Genomic DNA, 22,265 nt, shown 5'->3' on the forward strand with positions numbered 1-22,265 from the left:
ATCCACAAAACTTTCACCAATACCGATTTTGGGATTAAATAATTAGTAACATAATGTACAACTCTAGTAATTTATGAATATGGTGAGATCGAAACGGTATCTCGTAATCTACTAGATGTAATTAAATAACTAGTAACATAAAGTGAGGAGTTTTATAATATTTTTTCAACAATTTTATTCGAGGCTTATTATTTTTCTTTCACATGAGTTTCTTACTTTCTTATGGACTTATGATTCGAGTCTAAACCAGCTGAGCCATAGGTGTGGAATCTTGATGCTAGTGGCAATTTTTTAAAAGTACATCACTCAGCTTTACAAACTTTGAATTGCCGCCATTACTAAACAAACGCCTCTTTCACTCTACCACTTATAGAAGCGACATTTACATTTTTTAATTAACTTGTGCATTCTATGTGGATTATTTGTTACTAATCAGCTTATCACCATGAAATCAGTTCTTATAAATAGGGTAAAATTTATTCTGTTTTGTTTTATTTTTTTCAACTTATCATGAAGAAATTGATATTGCTAGTGCTATGTGTGACACAACAGTGATTATATACGTACACGTAATAGAAAACTAGGGTGTATGTCGATGAATTGCTTTTACAATAAAACCAAAGTTTCCTGAGCTTTTCCTGTTTGCAAACACTTTTTGAAATGTCCCCTTATTTGGTCAAAGTCTCAAAAGTAATAGTGTACTCTATGAATTATAGTTTTTCATAGCTTTGAATTTGAATGTTGTTTTGGAAGCAATATACATCTATCTACATCTATATTTTGATGCATTTCATACTGAAGATACGAATTTCAAGTAGACCCTTTAATTGAATGTTGAATTCAATTATGTATTTAAAATAATATTTTCACACTAGATTTAACTAATCTAATTGCATTGTTACTTGTCTTTATGCAATTAGGATGAGAGGGTGATCTAGACGAAGTCCATGCTCTTGGCAGCTGGAATACGATTTATTAAAAACTATTTCATGTCCTCAACTACAATTGTAAGATATTAATCTCTTTGATCATGGTTTAATACTTTAATTAATGAAGTATTCACTAAAATGACCATAAATCAACCACTAAACTCACGAAATAACATCCGCAATTTGACGATACAACTCGTTATCTTTATATTAACTTGTTAATGAATAAATTTTAGTTTTTTTATTATATTTTCTTTGTCAAATTGTTCATATTTACATTGAAAAAAGTATTATTGCAAACTTTGTTGATCAACACGGGTGTTTAGAAGTAAAAAAAGCGAGTTCACACGAACTCGCAACTTTAGTTTCATAACACTAGTGGTCTTTCTTTAAAATCCCTAAATTACGGTATATTAAAATATAAACTCTCTCTTTATGGGTATTTTAATTTAATGAGTAACTCTTTATTAATCAAGTGTTCTTAAGGTGCATTTTAAGTATTTGATCGACTTTTATTAAACTATATATAGAATCACAAACCGTATATTTATAGGACATTTATCAACTAAGATTGTAAATGTTTGATGTTGGTTGGTGCTAATAATATTAAGATAACCCCCAAAACGATTAAAATTGTATGATACATTTAACCAGGCCGTCAAATTTATACTAAACAAAATCAATCCATATATTACCGGTCGACCCAAAAAAGATGGTATCAAATAGGTTTGGCTGTCAAACCTTCTATACCAAGTGAGTAGTCATGACAAGATAATAATAGATAATTTTGAATATCATGGCTACATCATACAGATTGGGACGATACTAAAGGTACATAAGGCGGGCATTTTACCCATCAACATTTTTTTTAATTAAAAGTTATATACAAAATTGAAACGTCTCAAATTTCAAATCAAAATTTTTATTTAAAACCCGATTAAACAATTAAAACTCATTTTTAAAACATATCATAACATCCGGTAGTTCCCAAAGCATAAGGTTTAATCAAAGTTAAATTACAAAAAACAATGGAAGTCGAATAATGAAAAACCAACACCTTCATATTTAACAATTGTTACTCAAAAACATGCTACATGTATATTCATAAAAACAATATTTTACATTGATAAAATGATTACAAACAACTGGATACAAACTGATTATTATAAAGTGTTATATAACACAAAACTACCCAGGATACTATACTTTTATACATACATGATTACTAAATACAATAGTTTCAAACTATTCAAAATCTTCTATCAGTATATAACTATACTGGTTGTTTATTGCCTGCAATTGTTAAACATTGAGAGGGGCAAGCGGTGATGCTTAGTGAGTTCAATAATAGATACAATATAACGTTATGTCAAATATATATATATATATATATATATATATACATATATATATATATATACATATATATATATATATATATATATATATATATATTTGCCATAACGTTATATTGTATCTATTATTGAACTCACTAAGCGTCACCTATACACACACACACACACTTAAATATGACAGAAACAAAGAGGAACAAGGAACAACAAATACATATGTGAATCATGTGGCAAACTTTCCATATCAATAAATGATTTGATTTAATAATATAGAATCAATAAGACATATCAATTTCCATACTTGATATATACCCATAAAGCTTCGGCCCAAATGACATAGAAAACATACAATTTTAGATTATCATTTTGGTAGATTTCGGTCTTATAGCCATGTCTAACCATCTGCTAATGCCTTAGAATAGAAGTCATTCTCTTACGGAGACATGCTCTACATGGCCAGAGGCTACGTACCGGTACTAATGTGAATTTAAGTCCTTTCACTGATCACATGGTCAAATGTATAACTTTGCTATCATAAATACCATAAATAATAACAATGGAAAAGCACATAACACATATAACACATAACATACAATTGTTCCTATATATTGAACTCACTGTGAATTAATCGGGGGTTAAAATAGTAATTTGTGCAACACTTCGTTATAATAGATAGTTTTCTTCGCTGAAAATTGGGAGCTTTAGTGAAAACCGAGTCTTGCGAAGGTTGAGTTTCAAACCGAAAAGATAAATTTCTCGGGCTCTTCGAGCACTTCAGAACGTATTTCAGGTGTTAAACATGATATCGAGGCTTCGGGGGAAGTTAAAATAGCAAAAATATGAAATTAATGGTGAAAAAGTGGCAAAACTCCAAAAGTACCCGGGAGGTCTCGCACCCTTTATATAGGTGCGAGCCTCATATCCGAAGCAAGGAGAAGCGAGCACGTGGCTCGCATGCGAAGGAGGGAAGACAGGTGGCTCGGTTCGTAGGCCGACATAGGGAGGGCAGGTGGCGACTTCGGGTGCAAGGCGCATCGACTTCTCACTGGGTCGCATCTTCGGTCGAATCAGCAGCGGGCACGTGGCGGACACGAGGCGGCTTCGCTAGCGAGGTGACGTGGATGAACCTCAGCCATGCGAATTTTTTCGGATTTCGCATTTTTCTCGATTTTTGTTCCCCGAACTTCTAAAACTCATAACTTTGGCATACAAGCTCCGTTTTTGACGTTCTTTATATGCACGCATAGGGAAATTTATCCTCTACAACTTTCGTTTAGACTTTGTCAGCTAACATTGACTTTATTTTTAATATTATTATTTTTAACAGACAGGGACAAGAAAATCCGTTAAAAATTCATAATTTTTTCATCCGATGTCCGTTTTCGTCAGTTTTTTTTACCGTTGTACTACTATTGACGAGACCTTCGATTCTCGTTTAGGTTGTGTCGGCTAAAAACCACTCGATCTTTATTTCAAGTTTTTACTATGAATGCCATTTAGATAATCAAGGCTAGAAATGTAGTTTATCAAAAACTCACTTTTTACGTCATTCGGCGCCGTGCCGGTTTTGTCGTGGAGATTGGTCATAACTTTTTAGTTATAACTCGGATTTCGATGAGGTTTTTGCCTAAATGTTTTAACGAGATTCTTTACAACTTTCAATCATAAAATTCTACTTATTTAAAATTTTATATTTTCGTTAAATTTCAATATTTGACATTTGATTAGAATCTCATAAGACTTCCAATATTTTCCGAGTGATTCTAAACATAGTTTTATTTTATTTCTAGTAATAACTACCTGTTAGAACTCAATACTTAATATCACGTAATATTTCATAATATTATTCATTACAAAACACGATTTCAAAACGTGTATGTTACAAATACCTCATTTTGAGGATTTCGTCCCCGAAATTACATCGATTAAAATAAATGGGGATATTTCGCTCTTATCTCATTCTTATTTTCCCAGGTATAATTTGGGCCTCAGTGGTGTTTCCACTTGATAAGCACCAACTCCACTTCTTTATTACGTAGATTAGTCGTTCTCTCGTTTACAATTTCTTCAGGCTCTTCTACATTTTTTAACTTATTATCCAATTTCACATCGGATAATGGAATCGCTTCATCATATATGCTTAAACTCTTACACATATAACTAACATGAAACACATCATGAATACCTGCCAAATCTTCCGGTAATTCCAAGCGGTATGCTTGTTTATGAGTGATTTTGAAAGGACCAACAAATTTAGGACTTAGTTTTCCTTTCTTCCCGAATCGCATAATACCCTTCCACGAGGATACCTTCAACGTTACTAAATCACCCATCTGGAATTCTATGGGTTGTCTCCTCTTTTCTGCATAGAACTTCTGTCGATCCTGAGCCGCTTTCATTCTTTCTCGTACAATTTGAATCTTGTAGGTGGTGTCTTGAATCATTTCAGGGCCTCCAAGGATCTTTTGTCCTACATCACGCCAACATAATGGCGTACGACATTTGCGACCATATAATGCTTCATATGGTGGCATTTTGATTGAAGCGTGGTAACTGTTATTATACAAAAATTCGACAAGAGGTAAGTATTTATCCCAGTTACGACCCAAGACACATGGATGAAGCATATCTTATACTGTTTGGATTATTCTCTCCGTATGGCCATCTGCTTGGGGATGATAAGCTGTACTGAGGGCAACTCGAGATCCCAATTCACGTTGCATACTCGCCCAAAAGTGAGAAGTGAAGCGAGTATCATGATCAGAAATGATCTTTAGTGGCACACCATGTCTTGCAACAATTTCATCCAAGTATACTTGTGCGTATTTCTCCATTGGAGCTGTTTCACGCACGATGAGAAAATATGCACTCTTAGTCAGGCGGTTGACGATTACACAAATGCTATCATGCTGTTCAGCAGTCTTTGGCAATTTGGTAATAAAATCCATGGACAGTTCTTCCCATTTTCATATAGGAACACTAAGACTTTCTGGAGTTCCATACGACTTTTGGTGCTCTATTTTGACCTGTAAGCATACTAAGCATTCCTGTACATATCTTCCAATGTCTCTTTAATCTAGGCCACCACTAGTCAGCACAAACATCATAGTACATTTTACTTGTACCAGAATGTATTGACAGTTTAGACTTATGAGCTTCATCTAAAATCTTCTATCTTAATCCACCAATCTTTGGAATCCATAGTCGATTCTTAAATACCTTCAATTCTCGTGGATCATCAAGTAAAACATCAGCGTAATGTACCATCTCTTCTTTCTTCACATTTTCTGGCTTTAGGGCCTCTACTTGCCATTTCTCTAGTTCATCAAGAATAGTGAACTTTACTATAGTGTGAGTAATAGTATAACACATACTATTATGATAAACCTTTCTGCTAAGTGCATTGGCAACTACATTGGCTTTTCCAGGATGGTACATGATTTCACAGTCATAATCTTTAATCAGCTCCATGGCTCATTGTTGTCTCATATTTAAAGTTTGCTGACTAAATATATACTTGAGACTTTTGTGGTCGGTAAATAATTGGCATTTTGTACCAAAAAGATAATGCCTCCAAAGTTTTAGGGCAAATACCACTGCGGCGAGTTCGAGATCATGGGTGGGATAATTCTTTTCACACTCTTTTAGTTGTCTTGAGGCATATGCTATCACTTTACCATGTTGCATCAATATACAACCAAGTCCCAATCTTGAAGCATCACTATATACGGAGAAATCATCATGACCTTCTGGAAGTGATAAGATTGGAGCATGATTCAAAAGATCTTTTAGAGTTGAGAAAGCTTTTTCTTGGGCTTCGCTCCATTCGAATTTCACTTCCTTTCGTGTAAGACTCGTGTGAGGTACGACTATACGAGAAAAGTCTTTAATGAATCTCCGGTAATATCTTGCGAGACCCAAGAAACAGCGAATTTCGGTAGCATTACGGGGCACTTCCCAATTTTGAATGGCTTTGATTTTAGTAAGATCTACGAATACACCGTCACCTGAAATAACATGGCTGAGAAATTGAACTCGGCGAAGCCAAAATTCACATTTCGAAAATTTAGCATATAGTGTCTCCTTTCGAAGAAGTTATAATACCGCATGAATATGAATGACATGATCAGCTTCAGACTTGGAGTAAATTAGAATATCATCAATGAATATGATGACAGATTTATCGAGCATTAGGCGGCATACCCGATTCATCGTATCCATGAATACAGCAGGAGCATTTGTCAGACCGAACGACATCACAAGAAATTCTTAATGTCCATATCAAGTATGATAAACAGTCTTTGGTACATCTTGATCGTGAACTTTCAACTGATGATAGCCAGATCTCAAATTAATCTTTGAGAAATAGCTAACACCCTGAAGTTGACCAAATAATTCGTCAATGCGAGGTAGTGGGTACTTGTTCTTGATAGTCACCTTATTTAGCTCACGATAATCAATGCACATCTGCATCGATCCGTCCTTCTTCTTGACAAAAAATACCGGAGCACCCCAAGGAGAGGTACTCGGTCGAAGAATGCCTTTGTCAAGTAATTCCTGCAGTTGAATCATCATTTCTTTCATCACAGCTGGTGCAAGACGATAAGGAGTCTTTGCAATCGGAGCAACGCTAGACACAAGGTCAATTCAGAATTCTACTTGCCTGTCCGGAGGAAGTCCAAGCAATTCTTTGGGAAAAACGTCAGGATATTCTTTAACAAAGGGAACATCATTTACAACTTTCTTCTCCTCTTTTGAGATATCAACTGTGTAGGCCAGATAGATAGAACATCCATTCGATATGAATTTATGAGCTTTGAGGAAAGAGATTATTTTTATGATTCTTTGTTCACCGTAGATAAAGATAGGATTCTTCCCTTCAATAGGAATGCGTACTATCTTTTCATAGCACAAGAGTTCCGCGTGGTTCTTTGACAACCACTCCATGCCAAGAATAATATCAAAGTTGGTCAAGGAGATAGGGATCAAGTTAGCAAGAAAATTATAGCCTTCAATTTCTATGACACAATCCCTATAGACTTTATTAGCAAGTAATGATATACTTCCTGCCGTATCTATCTGAAATGGTTGCGCGAGTGCATAGCAAGCAGTTTGAAAAGAATGCACAAATTCATAAGACACAAAAGAATCTGAGACACCAGAATCAAATAAGATGTGAGCATGTCTAGAGTTGACAAGAAATTTACCCGTCACAACATTCGAGTCCTCGCGTGCCTCCTCTGTGGTCATTTGGAATGCACAACCCATAACTTTTGGCACATCCTCCTTTTTAGTTGGAGTACCCTTTGATTGTTGAACAGAAGCTTGACTTCTTGCCGGTTGTTTAATAAAAACTTGACTTCCCCTCATCTGATTAGTAAGAGTAGGGAAAAAACGCTTCTTGTGGCCAGTAATATCACATGCATAGCAAGTAACATCCTTTCTTGGGAAGCTGGCTTTATGTGACCTGTTTCTCCACATCCATAACAGACAACAAATTCCTTGTCTATTTTGCATTGGCCCGGATGATTCCTTCCACAAACGCGACATGAAGGCGATTGAATAGAAAAAGATTGTGATCTACCACGACCATGAAAAACACTCTGAGATTGCACTTGCTTGTTAGATTCAGATTGAATGGATTGAGCTGGTGGAATAAAGGGAACATGAACATTTCTTTCAGTATGTGGATGCTTCAGGACAGTAAAAGTGGCACCATGTATTTCTAAGTCATGATCGCGCCTTCGAGCATACTCAACGGCTTTATCGAATGACAAAACATCTCGATTGAAAACGAAATCCTGGATTTCGTGACGTAGTCCCTCCATAAGTATCTGAATTTTCTCGTCTTCAATTGGAATATACTTTGTAGCAAACCTTGCTCTTTGATTAAACTAAGTTTCATATTCATTCACAGTCATTCCTCCTTGTTTAAGCTCGAGGAATTCCTTCTCCAATCTCCTCCTCATTTATAGAGGACAATACTTCTCTAGTAAATTAACGAGTTTTAAACATCTCCCCAGATAAAATCTCATGGTCATACCCGCTGAGAGCTTCATATGTTGCTTCCCACCAGACTAAGGCTTCTTCGATGAGCATTGCAGAAGCATAATTAGCCTTGTCTTCATTATCCACATGAGAAATACGAAACACTTTCTTTGTGTTCTGGATCCCAGTAAGAACAACAATGAGATTAAGAACACCTGAAAACTCTATAGCACCACTACTCTTGAAATCTTTGTACGAAGGACGCTTCACCTCTCCTTTTGAAGATTCTCCAGTGGCATTCTCTGTTCCTTTCTCACTACTCTTTTTGTGTTCTTCGAGGGTTTGCCGAATAACACCAATAAGTTTACCCAAAAGTCGCTCCTCACGAGGAGATACTGGAGTATTTACTTCATCAGGTTGAGGACCTCCACCCACCTCAGGGGTATGGCTACTAACTTGTTCAGTCATTGCTCTGCAATATGGAGTAACATTGTATTTTAGAACATCAGGGTTTATCACTACCTAATACTCTACTTAAGTCTTTCCTAAGGTTTGTATCCATATAATTACAATGAATCAGTTCATATATTGAACTTCCAATAGTTTAAGTCTAAATACCAATCCGTGACATTTAGTTCGCTAAAACTACTGCTCTGATACCATGATTGATAGACCCACACTTTCATATTTAACAATTGTTACTCCAAAACATGCTACACACATATTCATAAAAACAATATTTTACATTGATAAAAGTGATTACAAACGACTGAATACAAACTGACTATTACAAAGTGTTATATAATATACAACTACCCAGGATAGTATACTTTTATACATACATGATTACTAAATACAATAGTTTCAAACTATTCAAAATCTTCTATCAGTATATAACTATATTGGTTGATTATTGTCTGCAATTGTTAAACATTGAGAGGGGTAAGTAGTGACGCTTAGTGAGTTCAATAATAGATACAATATAACGTTATGCCATATATATATATATATATATATATATATATATATATATATATATATATATATACACACACACACTTCAATATGGCAGAAACAAAGAGGAACAAGGAACAACAAAGGCATATGTGAATCATGTGACAAGCTTTCCATATCAATCAATGATATACAATCAATAATACATAACAATTTCCATACTTGATATACACCCATAAAGCTTTGGCCCAAATGGCACAGAAGACATACAATTTCGGATTATCATTTTGGTAGATTTCGGTCTTATAGCCTTTTCTAACCATCTGCCAATGCCATAGAATAGAAGTCATTCTCTTACGGAGACATGCTCTACATGGCCAGAGGCTACGTACCGGTACTAATGTGAATCTAAGTCCTTTCACTGATCATATAGTCAAAGGTATAACTTTGCTATCATAAATACCAGAAATAAGAACAACGGAAAAGCACGTAACATGTATAACACATTACATACAATTGTTCCTATATATTGAACTCACTGTGTATTAATCGGGGGTTAAAATAGTAATTTGTGCAACACTTCGTTATAATAGATAGCTTTCATCGCTGAAAACCGGGAACTTTATTGAAAACCGGGTCTTGTGAAGGTTGAGTTTCAAACCGAAAAGATAAATTTCTCGGGCTCTTCGGGCACTTCGGAACGTATTTCAGGTGTTAAACATGATATCGGGGCTTCGGGGGAAGTTAAAATAGCAAAAATATGAAATTAATGGTGAAAAAGTGGCAAAACTACAAAAGTACCCGGGAGGTCTCGCACCCTTTATATAGGTGCGAGCCTCGGATCCGAAGCAAGGAGAAGCGAGCATGTGGCTCGCATGCGAAGGAGGGAAGACAGGTGGCTCGGTTCGTAGGCTGACACAGGGAGGGTATGTGGTGACTTCGGGTGCAAGGCGCGTCGACTTCTCACTGGGCCGCATCTTCGGTCGAATCAGCAGCGGGCACGTGGTGGACACGAGGCGGCTTCGCGAGCGAGGTGACGTGGATGAACCTCAGCCATGCGAATTTTCTCGGATTTCGCATTTTTCTCGATTTTTGTGCCCTGAACTTCTAAAATCCATAAATTTCGCATACGAGCTTCGTTTTTGACGTTCTTTATTTGCACGATTAGGTAAAATTATGCTCTACAACTTTCGTTTAGACTTCGTCGGCTAATATTGACTTTATTTTTAATATTATTATTTTTAACAGACCGGGGGCGGGAAAATCCGTTAAAAATTTATAACTTCTTCATTCGACGTCCATTTTCATCAGTCTTTTTACCGTTGTACGACTATTGACGAGACATTTGATTCTCGTTTAGGTTGTATCAGCTAAAAATCACTCGATCTTTATTTTGAGTTTTTAGCTGTCCACTACTATTCCGAAACTTAGAAAAATCATAACTTCCACATACGGAGTCAGATTTGGATGTTCTTTTATGAAAATTTTCGGTTTAACAAATACTACGACTTTCATTTAGATCAGCAAGGACAAAAAGTAGTTTATCAAAAACCCACTTATTATGTCATTCGGTGTCGTGCCGGTTTTGTCGCGGATCTTCGATTGGTCATAACTTCTTCGTTATAACTTGGATTTCGATGATGTTTTTGCCTAAATGTTTCTAACGAGATTCTTCAAACCTTTCAATAATAAAATTCTACTTATTTAAAATTTTATGTTTTTGTTAAATTTCAATATTTGACATTTGATTGGAATCTCATAAGACTTCCAATATTTTTCGAGTTATTCTAAACATAGTTTTACTTCATTTATAGTAAAAACTATCTGTTAGAACTCAATACTCAATATCATATAATATTTCATAATATTATTCATTACAAAACATGATTTCAAAACGTGTATGTTACAAATAACAATATGGCTTCGATGCGAACGTACAATCACACCGCTCTCTTCCCTCGAACAACCTGAAAAAAATATAACTTAACAATGTACACATAAAGCTTAGTGATTTTTCCAGTATACCACATATCCCACCATACATACAATACATACAAACAAAGGCTCTAAGCTTCAATGCTTATCCACCATCAATCATTTCAAACGTAACATATATACATACATACCAACCATAGGCAACCTGCCCTCATACAACAACTGGCTTTCAACCATCATATGACCACTGAATTTTTGCGATCATACAACCATTGGCTCTCAGTTTGTAACACCCGTAGATCCGGGCTGGTCAAATTAAAGGTAATAAGTGTCGAAATTGACTTTTCGGTGAAATATTATTTAGAATAAATAATCTTAACAAAGTTGTAGTATATGTTACAAGGTTTCCGTACATATAAGGACCGCCGAAATCCGAGCTATAACGAAGAAGTTATGACCCGTCAAAGTTTCACGATGGAACCGACACGATACCGGGAAACGTAAATAGTGAATTTACGATAGAAAGAGATTTAGCCTTGGCGATCTAAACGAAATTCGTAGAATACATTAAACCGAGAGCATCCATAAACGAGAATCGAAGATCTCGTTAAGAGTAGCGGAATGAGAAAAAAATGGGCGAAAACGGACGTCAGATGAAGAAGTTATGAATTTTTAACGACCAATCTTGTCTCGGCCTGTTAATAATATAAATTTTAAAATAAAGTCAAATTTAGACGACGGATTCTAAACGAAAGTTGTAGAGTATGTTCCCGCCTTTGCGTGGATATAAAGAACGCCAGAGTACGTTCCCGCCTTTGCGTGGATATAAAGAACGCCAAAAACGGAGCTCGTACGCGAAAGTTACGGATTTTTAAAGTTGAAGCATGAATTTGCGAAGCCTGATGCAACAATGAGGACGTGGCATGATCTGGACCGTCGCTTGCTGATCACGTCTCGCTTCGGATGAGTGACACATCGCCTCGCATCTACGCCCCGCGTCTGAGGCCGGGTATGCCCAACTTACTTCGGTTCTTATCCCTTCAGAATGCGAGACAGCTGGAGGCTCGCTGGCACCCTTATCCGAGCATTACGCCCAGCGTAGCTGAGTCCGAACGCCCAACGTAACCAAAGCTGAGCGCCTATAAAAGGCTGCGAAGGCAGCCACTCTCTTCACACCTTTCTTCACTCTCTCTCTAATTTCTTTCTCTCTCTAGCTCCCCTAAGTTCCCCTAAACCCTAGGTAAAACCCCTAGCACCCTAAGGAAGCCTTGAGGTTCTGGTGTCCCGAGAAAAAAAGGGTCTTTCGGTTTCTAAACGCTGCTCCGAGCAAAGCCTGGTTTTCTTTAAAATCCGCTGTAAGTGAGCTACGCTTACGCAATTTTTAATATAGCTTTCAAATAATTATAGTAATGTTATTAGGTCCTTAAAATAATTATTTGGGCTATTATTATGAGTTATATTGAGCGTTATTTAACGCTTATATAATATTAATAATAGTCAGACTATTAATTTGTCGCGGTTATCGTTAGACTAAACCCTAGTGGTATTGATACTAGGTTTTATCGAAGGAAAATTTGTTTTGAGGGTATCGAAGCGCTCTCCGAGTGTTGAGTCACCACCTTTCAGGTGAGTGCATAGTCCCTTTCATCTTACACATAGATATGAAGTATTTAATATAAATTACGTGCTATGTGTGCATATTGTCTGAATACTTGCTGTCTATGCTGGGTGAAATATTTTTATACATGTTTTAAATGATTTAAACTGTATATGTATTTTATATCTACAAAATGTGTTGGGTAAAACATGGGTAGATGAAATAGTTGTTGTGTGACAACACGATGAAAGACATCAATGTTGACAGTGATCTAGTCATCCAGTGGAGTATAGATGATGACCATGGACGATACTAGACAGTCCAGTGGAACGCTAGCAGGCTTGTAACCTGTAGGTGTTTTTGAACTAGATGCTCATTAGGTATTTTTGAACTGAGTGTGTTCACTAGGTATTTTTTAACTGAGTGTGTTCACTGATGATCCTTAGGAATAAATAAACGAGGAATAACTAATTCTTAGGGTAGATCCTTAAGACTAAAGAAGATAACGGGGATGAGTAATTGGGTTGATTGTTTGATTGTTTAAACATAATAATTATATTATTGTGGGTTGAAAACCCTATGTACTCACCAGGTTTTCCAACCTGACCCACTCAGTTTATTTATATCACAGGTGTTGATATGAAGTCACATTACACTGAGAGATTAAAGAGATGTAGATCACTAGTGTAAATAAATGTAAGTTCCATTTATGCTTATGTTTCTGTATTGACCATGACATCCCAAACGTTTTAAAATGAATAAAATACGTTCCTTCGAAAATGTTTTGATAACGTATTTATCTTGTTTTACTGGGAACAAATTTCGCAACATTTTTATTAAAAGAAGTACTCTAATTTTTTTTATAAAGCATAAACAAAATCGGTCTTTTCTGGCCGTGAAAATGGGGATGTCATGGTTGGTATCAGATCATTAGTTTAAGCGAACTAGGAATATGGATTTATTTCTAGACTTAAACTTAGAATGCTAAGCAATGATTGTGAGGAGTGTCTCTAATAGATTTAGGTAATACACCTGAATAGACACAGGCACTAGCATGTTTTATGAATGATGCCTAAATTCCTTTTACGTGCTAAATGATTTGTTATGCTTTATAGTCTGATCGGATCTATGGTCTGTTGCCGATCAGATGTAGAAACCTTTTTTGTTTAGGATTCTAAACGTACGACTACGATATTAGAACTAGCATGTAAACGTTTCGGAGTGATAAGGATGATTTAAATGTCAATCCTAAATAAAGGTCTAGATTCACCTTATTCGATGTATAGATCAAAATGGAAAGAACCCGTAGTGGAGCTGGGAATACAAATGGGAATAGGAATCAACCCCCGGTGATTCACCAAATACTTGTTGTAGTAGAAGATGTACCCGAGCCAATCACCATGGCTGGTGTTCAAGCCATGATTCGGGCTATGCTAGCTGAACAAAGGGAAAAAATGAGACAGATGTTCCACGAAAATAGGAACGAACCTACCATACATGTTGAGCCGACCGAGCCAATTCCTGAACAATTTGAGGAAGGGAACTACAGCCGCCAAGCGAGTCAAGTGGGGACTCCAGGTGAACGAAGGGATGGCCTGGAGAGGAGAAACGAAAAGGATGGGCGAATGAACCAGAATTTCTTGGGGATGCGAAACCACCAGGTCTCTCAGGAAACCCAAAGCCTGTTGAGATTATAGATTGGATCTCCGAGATGGAGATGGTGTTTGAGAGCTGCGACTGTAGCGAGATACAGAAGACCGTCTTCACTATAAGACAACTGAAAACTGGAGTCTTGAGCTGGTGGAAGCTATTGGCAGATACGATGCCATAAGGAGAAGCCTTAAGGATGTCATGTGAAGAGTTCTTGGAATAGTTGAAAATGTAGTACTGCTCAGAGATAGATTTGATAGATTTGAACAACGAGTTTCAGAACCTGAAGAAAGGGAAGATGAGTGTTGATGAGTACGCCACCACATTCACCGAGAGGATGAAGCTATTCCCCACTTGGTACCTACTTAACTCTCAAAGATCGATAGGTTTGCTAACAGATTGCCCACAGACTTTAGCCCAATGGTCAAAATGGAAACTACCTTGAAAACAACTGTTAGGGCAGCTAAGAACGTAGAGACCCAGATAAGAGAAAAGGGTCTAGAAAAAGATAAGACAAGAGAGAAGCAGAAGTTTGAAGGATCTTCAAGGTCCAACAAGGAGAGAAAATTCTCAAATCCTAGAGGAGGAGGTGAAGCAAGATGGTGTGATAAATGCAAGAAGAAACACTTTGGAAAATGCAGCGATGAGGTGACATGTTTCAAGTGTGGAAAGTCTGGGCATTACGCCAATGAGTGTACATCCTACAAGAGGTTGTGTTATGAATGTAAAGAAGGGGGGCATCTTTCAAAGAATTGCCCAAAGAAGAATGAAGCAGCATGGCCAAACACGCCACCAAGGCCAAGGGCATTTCACATGATCCTTGACGAAGCAGAAAACCACGCGAGGAATCAAGGATGAATACTTCATATCCAAAGATCAAGTTATGCAGTAGCCATAATATCGTATGATGTAGCCTATTAGAGACATATTCTAGATGAACTTGAACACCTATGTAATAGTTTCAAGAAATAATAAAGCCTTCGTTTTGTTATCTGATGTGTTAAACTGTTATGTGATTTTCCTATATGGTGAATTGGAAAACTACGAGACAATACTTGGGATGAGTATGAGTAGGTGTGAAAGGTAGTAGATGCATATACTACCGGAAGCACAAGACTCATGCTTGGATCAGGAAAAGTCACAAGGCTACCAAGAAGCTAGTAATTTATACCGTTTTATTCAAGTATGCCGTTACCATCATTTCGGGAATGACTAAAAAGATTGTTAATATTCCGACCCGAGTGGTCATATCGAATTGAGTCCAACTACCATGAGTATGTTACATGGTTCAGAAAATCAAGTTCTATGTAGCACGGGCTTGAGCCGGAAGAATTAATCAAAGCGATCAGTGGAAGTATCGCGACGGTTGCTAGAAATGCAACCTTTTAAGATGTGATTAGAACATGAAGGAAGGTATAGTCTGGTTTGGAATATAACTATAAGAGACCTGAGTCTAAACGTGCATTACATGATGGTAGGTCTTAATTTGGAGTCTAACCTGAGATAGAAAGCAGGTGCACGATCGAGTATTGCTTACAGTCAATAAGTCTTAGAGATAGACTTGAAGGAATACATAAGTTATAATTATTACCTAGGATGAAGAGATGACGTATGGAGTCATTATACGATCCATGTTTCGTTGATGAATCTGGGACATAATCATCCTAAGGGGGAGATAATTGTAACGCCCGTAGATCCGGGCTAGTCAAATTAGAGGCAATAAGTGTCGAAAAAGACTTTTCGGTGAAATATTATTTAGAATACATAATCTTAACCAAGTTTTAGTATATGTTACAAGGTTTCTGTACATATAAGGAGCGCCGAAATCCGAGCTATAACGAAGAAGTTATGACCCGTCGAAGTTTCACGACGGAACCGACACGATATCGGGAAGCGTAAATAGTGAATTTACGATAGAAAGAGATTTAGCCTTGGCAATCTAAACGAAATTCGTAGAATACATTAAACCAAGAGCGTCCATAAAAAGAACACCCAAATCTGACTTCGTATGAGGAAGTTATGGTTTTTCGAAGTTTCGGATTAGCAATGTACATCCCAAAATTTGATTATTAGATCGAGCGGTTTTTAGCCGACACGACCTAAACGAGAATCGAAGATCTCATTAAGAGTAGCGGAATGAGAAAAAGATGGGTGAAAACAGACGTCAGATGAAGAGGTTATGAATTTTTAACGGACCAATCTTGTCTCGGCCTGTTAATAATATAACTTTTAAAATAAAGTCAAAATTAGACGACATAGTCTAAATGAAAGTTGTAGAGTACGTTCCCGCCTTTGCATGGATATAAAGAATGCCAAAAACGGAGCTCGTACGCGAAATTTACAAATTTTTAAAGTTGAAGCATGAATTTGCGAAGCCTGATGCAATAATGAGGACGTGGCATGACCTGGACCGTCGCTTACTGATCACGCCTCGCTTCGGATGAGTGACACATCGCCTCGCATCTACGCCCCGCGTCCGAGGCCGGGTACGCCCAACTTACTTCGGTTCTTATCCCTTCCGAATGCCAGACAACTGGAGGCTCCCTGGCACCCTTATCTGAGCATTACGCCCAACGTAGCTGAGTCCGAACGCCCAGCGTAACCAAAGCTGAGCACCTATAAAAGGCTGCGAAGGCAGCCACTCTCTTCACACCTTTCTTCACTCTCTCTATAATTTCTTTCTCTCTCTAGCTCCCCTAAGTTCCCCTAAACCCTAGGTAAAACCCCTAGCACCCTAAGGAAGCCCTGAGGTTCCGGAGTCCCGAGAAAAAACGGGTCTTTCAGTTTCGAAACGCTGCTCCGAGCAAAGCCTGGTTTTCTTTAAAATCCGTTGTAAGTGAGCTACGCTTACGCAATTTTTAATATAGCTTTCAAATAATTATAGTAATGTTATTAGGTCCTTAAAATAATTATTTGGGCTATTATTATGAGTTATATTGAGCGTTATTTAACGCTTATATAATAGTAATAATAGTCAGACTATTAATTTCTCGCGGTTATCGTTAGACTAAACCCTAGTGGTATTGATACTAGGTTTTATCGAAGGAAAATTTGTTTTGAGGGTATCGAAGCGCCGTCCAAGTGCTAAGTCACCACCTTTCAGGTGAGTGCATAGTCCCTTTCATCTTACACATAGATATGAAGTATTTAATATAAATTACGTGCTATGTGTGCATATTGTCTGAATACTTGCTGTCTATGTCGGGTGAAATATTTTTATACATGTTTTGAATGATTTAAACTGTATATGTATTTTATATCTACAAAATGTGTTGGGTAAAACATGGGTAGATGAAATAGTTGTTGTGTGACAACACGATGAAAGACATCAATGTTGATAGTGACCTAGTCATCTAGTGGAGTATAGATGACGACCATGGACGATACTAGACAGTCCAGTGGAATGCTAGTAGGCTCGTTACCTGTAGGTGTTTTTGAACTAGGTGCTCATTAGGTATTTTTGAACTGAGTGTGTTCACTAAGTATTTTTGAACTGAGTGTGTTCACTAGGTATTTTGAACTAAGTGTTTACCAGATGTTTTGGACTATGTGTTCACCAGTTATAATCTATAAGCCTTGGTAACGATGGACTTCGTGCCGATTCCTTAGGATGATCCTTAGGAATAAATAAACGAGGAATAGTTGATTCTTAGGGTAGATCCTTAAGACTAAAGAAGATAACGGGGATGGGTAATTGGGTTGATTGTTTGATTGTTTAAACATAATAATTATATTATTGTGGGTTGAAAACCCTATGTACTCACCAGGTTTCCCAACCTGACCCACTCAGTTTATTTATATCACAGGTGTTGATTGATGGGTTTTGTACATAAGAACTTTCCTATGTGCGCATACAAACCCTAATGCTTGGATCTAGGTTTCTCTAATTAAACATGCATTGAATCCAAGACTCCTAATGGCTTATTAGGTATAAGAACAACACAAAACCAGAGTTAGAAGCATACCTTGAAACACTTGTTTGATCTTCTTGTTCTTGGAGCTTTAGAGTCACAATTGTCACTCCTCTAATGGCTTACAAACACCAACTAGCAAAGAGGATGATTTGAGAGAGAGGAGAGAAGAGGGAATTCGGCCAGGGGTTCTCTACTTTAGATGAAGTACCGATTTCCCTTTGCTATAGGGTCTATTTATACTTGTAGACTCCTTAAGGATTACAACTCAAACCCTAGTTGGATAACTATTACTCAAAGCAATCCAAATCCTTCCCAAGATAATGCCTTGGACGATTTTGAGGCTTATCCTAGCCTAGAAATCGTCCAACCCCTATCCAAGAAGGATTTACAGTCTAAAGTTTAACTATCAAACAATTGACAGTTTATACCCTCTTATTTAATTAATCTCTTTAAGTCACCAAATTAATACCAATTAATCCATGACTTATATTAATCAAATAACTATATCATTATTCCTTATATTATTCTCATAATATATTAATAATATCTATTCTCTCATAATAAATCATCCTACCAAGTTACTATGGTGAAGGCAACCCAAAAGGACCATGCACAATTGGGTCAAATACTTGCCTAATATAGTTGCAGCCTTAGACACTATTCCAACAATCTCCCACTTGGATAAGTCTAGTAACTATATGCGCAGGTACATTCCGATTTGCAATCGTAGCTCTCAAAGACGCTGTCAAACTCTGATCTAATCAATCTTCTCCTTCAGATAAGGGATCGTACAATCCTCTGTTAGATATCATGTTGACAATTCAATGGAATGATTAGTCTAGCATTTGGTTTCTTGATCTCCGATTTATTTGACATAGAACTTAATCGAACACATCAATTCAGTTCTGACCGGGCCTGACACATAAGTCAAATCAAATCATCGAGCGGCCGAGATATCACTTTTTCCTTCTTAGGATAAAAGTTACAGATAAACTTCGACTTATATGCATTTACTTATTCATTAACCAACTACACACAACAATGTGTTTTATAACATCAAGTTACCAATGCGTTTTTCGCATTATCAATGTACAATCAATTAACCAATAACAAACCATATATCTAGGTTTTAAGACTATATGATATTATCGTCTTGCGATCACCCATTTACTATCACATTCCATAAGGTGATTCCAACAAGCGCGGGTTTGTTCCAATGCTCAAAACTAGTTCATAAGCACTCATGAACGTTGCAGCAATCTTTTGCTATGTCTAACACCATTTAGACACTCTACACACCTATTCATGACAATCTTCATTCATATCTACTTCCAACATATGAACGATTGTGGACTATTTGAACAATTCGATTATTCTTAATAAACTCAATTATTCTGGAAGTCAAAACATGCAAAGTGAAACAATAGTTAAACAATTAACATAAGATAGTAACATTACTTATAAATAAAACTCCTTTATTTAATCATCAAATGTTAATTACATTTATCTATTACACGTTTCTAATACTATCTAATCTATGCTAATATCATCCTTCAGCCCAATACTCCTAGCATGCTGCAAATGCTTAACCCTACTCAGTCCCTTCGTAAACGGATCTGCTGGGTTATCTTCTGATGATATCCTCTTCACTACGAGTTGTCCTTCTTCTACACGATGTCTAATAAAGTGATATTTTCTGTCGATATGTCGTGATCTACCATGATCTCTCGGTTCCTTGGTCAAGGCAACCGCACCTTCATTATCACAGAAAATCTCCATGGGCTCCTTTATGGCAGGTACAACTCCAAGATCACCAATGAAGTTCTTTAGCCATATTGCCTCCTTCGACGCTTCGCTCGCTGCAATGTACTTTGATTCGAACGTTGAATCAGTTATGGTTTCCTGCTTGGAAAATTTCCAACTTACTGCTCCTCCATTCAGGGTAAAGACCCAGCCCGACTGCGAATGGTAGTTGTCCCTGTCGGTCTGAAAACTGGCATCACTATACCCTCGCACCTTCAAGTCATCACTCCCTCCGAGGACTAAGAACCATTCCTTCGTCCTTTGAAGGTACTTAAGGATATTCTTCACCGCAATCCAATGGGCTCTGCCTGGATTCCTTTATATCTACTAACCATGCTCAAAGCAAAGGCTACATCAGGGCGAGTACAAGTCATAGCGTACATGATTGAGCCAACTGCGGAAGCGTATGGAACTCGGCTCATTTCAGCTATCTCGGCTTCAGTACTCGGACTTTGAGTCTTACTCAACTTGGCATTGCTTTGTATCGGTAATTCTCCCTTCTTCGAGTTTTCCATACTAAAACGTTTTAGTACCTTCTCTAAGTAAGTGTTCTAACTAAGTCCTATTAGTCTCTTAATTTTCTCTCTTACTATCCTTATTCCCAAAATATAGGAAGCCTCTCCGAGGTCATTGATAGCGAAGCACTTCCCGAGCCAGGACTTAACCTCCTGCAGAGTCGGGATGTCGTTTCCTATGAGTAATATGTCATCGACATATAGAACGAGAAAGCTTACTACACTCCCACTGGCTTTGACATATACACACGATTCATCTTTGCTTCGTACAAATCCAAACTCTTTGACTTTCTCATCGAAGCAAAGATTCCATCTGCGAGACGCTTGCTTTAGTCCATAAATGGACTTCTCAAGCTTACACACTCTATTCGGATGCTTCGGATCCACAAACCCTCTGGCTGAGCCATGTAAACATCCTCAACCAACTTCCCGTTAAGGAAAGCGGTCTTGACATCCATTTTCCAAAGCTCATAATCATGAAATGCGGCAATAGCTAGCATCACTCTAATAGATTTTATCTTTGCAACTGGTGAGAAGGTCTCTTCATAGTCAATTCCGGGAGTTTGAGTAAAGCCCTTCGCAACTAATCGTGCTTTAAACGTGTGTACCTTTCCATCCACGTCGGTCTTCTTCTTGAAGATCCATTTGCACCCAACGGTCTTACGTCCGGGTACATTATCAACCAAATTCCAAACTTGGTTATCATACATGGATTGGATCTCACTATCCATTGCCTCTTTCCATTTCGCAGACTCCGGGCCTGCCATGGCTTCCTTATAGCTATTAGGTTCATCAAGGTTTATTAGTGTAATATCACTAATATACGTGTCCCCTTCAGTAGTAATATGAAAACCATAGAACTGGGGTTGAACTATAACTCATTCGGAACGTCTAAGAGGTAATGATACGTCAATTGGTTCAACCGGAGTTTCCTCCTCGGGTTGAGCGCCAGCGGTAGAGGTTCCTTCATCTATCGACTCTTGAATCTCTTCAAGATCGATTTGCCTCCCACTGTCTCCTTGGCTTATGAGTTCCCGCTCTTGGAAAACTCCTCTCCTCGCGACAAAGACAACATTGTCCTTCGGTCTATAGAAGAGATATCCAAAGGATTTATGCGGGTAGCCGATGAAAATACATCGCTCACTATGAGGTTCGAGCTTGTCGTGAGTATCTCTTCTTACGAAAGCCTCGCAACCCCAAACCTTGATATGTGCTAACGAAGGAGCTTTCCCCGTCCACATCTCATGAGGTGTTTTGGCAACCTTCTTAGTAGGGACTCGGTTAAGGATATGGGCAGGAGTCTCTAAGGCATACCCCCAAAAAGAAATAGATAGTGAAGCACGACTCATCATAGAGCGAACTATGTCCAACAAGATTCGATTACACCTTTCCGCCACACCATTCAATTGTGGTGTCCTAGGTGGCGTCAATTGTGAAACTATTCCACACTCCTAGAGATAATCGTGGAATTCAAGACTTAGGTACTCTCCTCCTCGATCGGATCGAAGCATCTTGATCTTCCTGCCCAATTGATTCTCTACTTCATTCTTGAACTCTTTGAACTTTTCAAAAGTTTCTGACTTTTGCTTGATTAAGTAGATATACCCATATCTACTATAGTCATCGGT

The sequence above is a fragment of the Lactuca saligna genome, chromosome 8, assembly GCF_052625555.1.
Source record: "Lactuca saligna cultivar CGN05327 chromosome 8, ASM5262555v1, whole genome shotgun sequence".
NCBI classification, from domain to species: domain Eukaryota; kingdom Viridiplantae; phylum Streptophyta; class Magnoliopsida; order Asterales; family Asteraceae; genus Lactuca; species Lactuca saligna.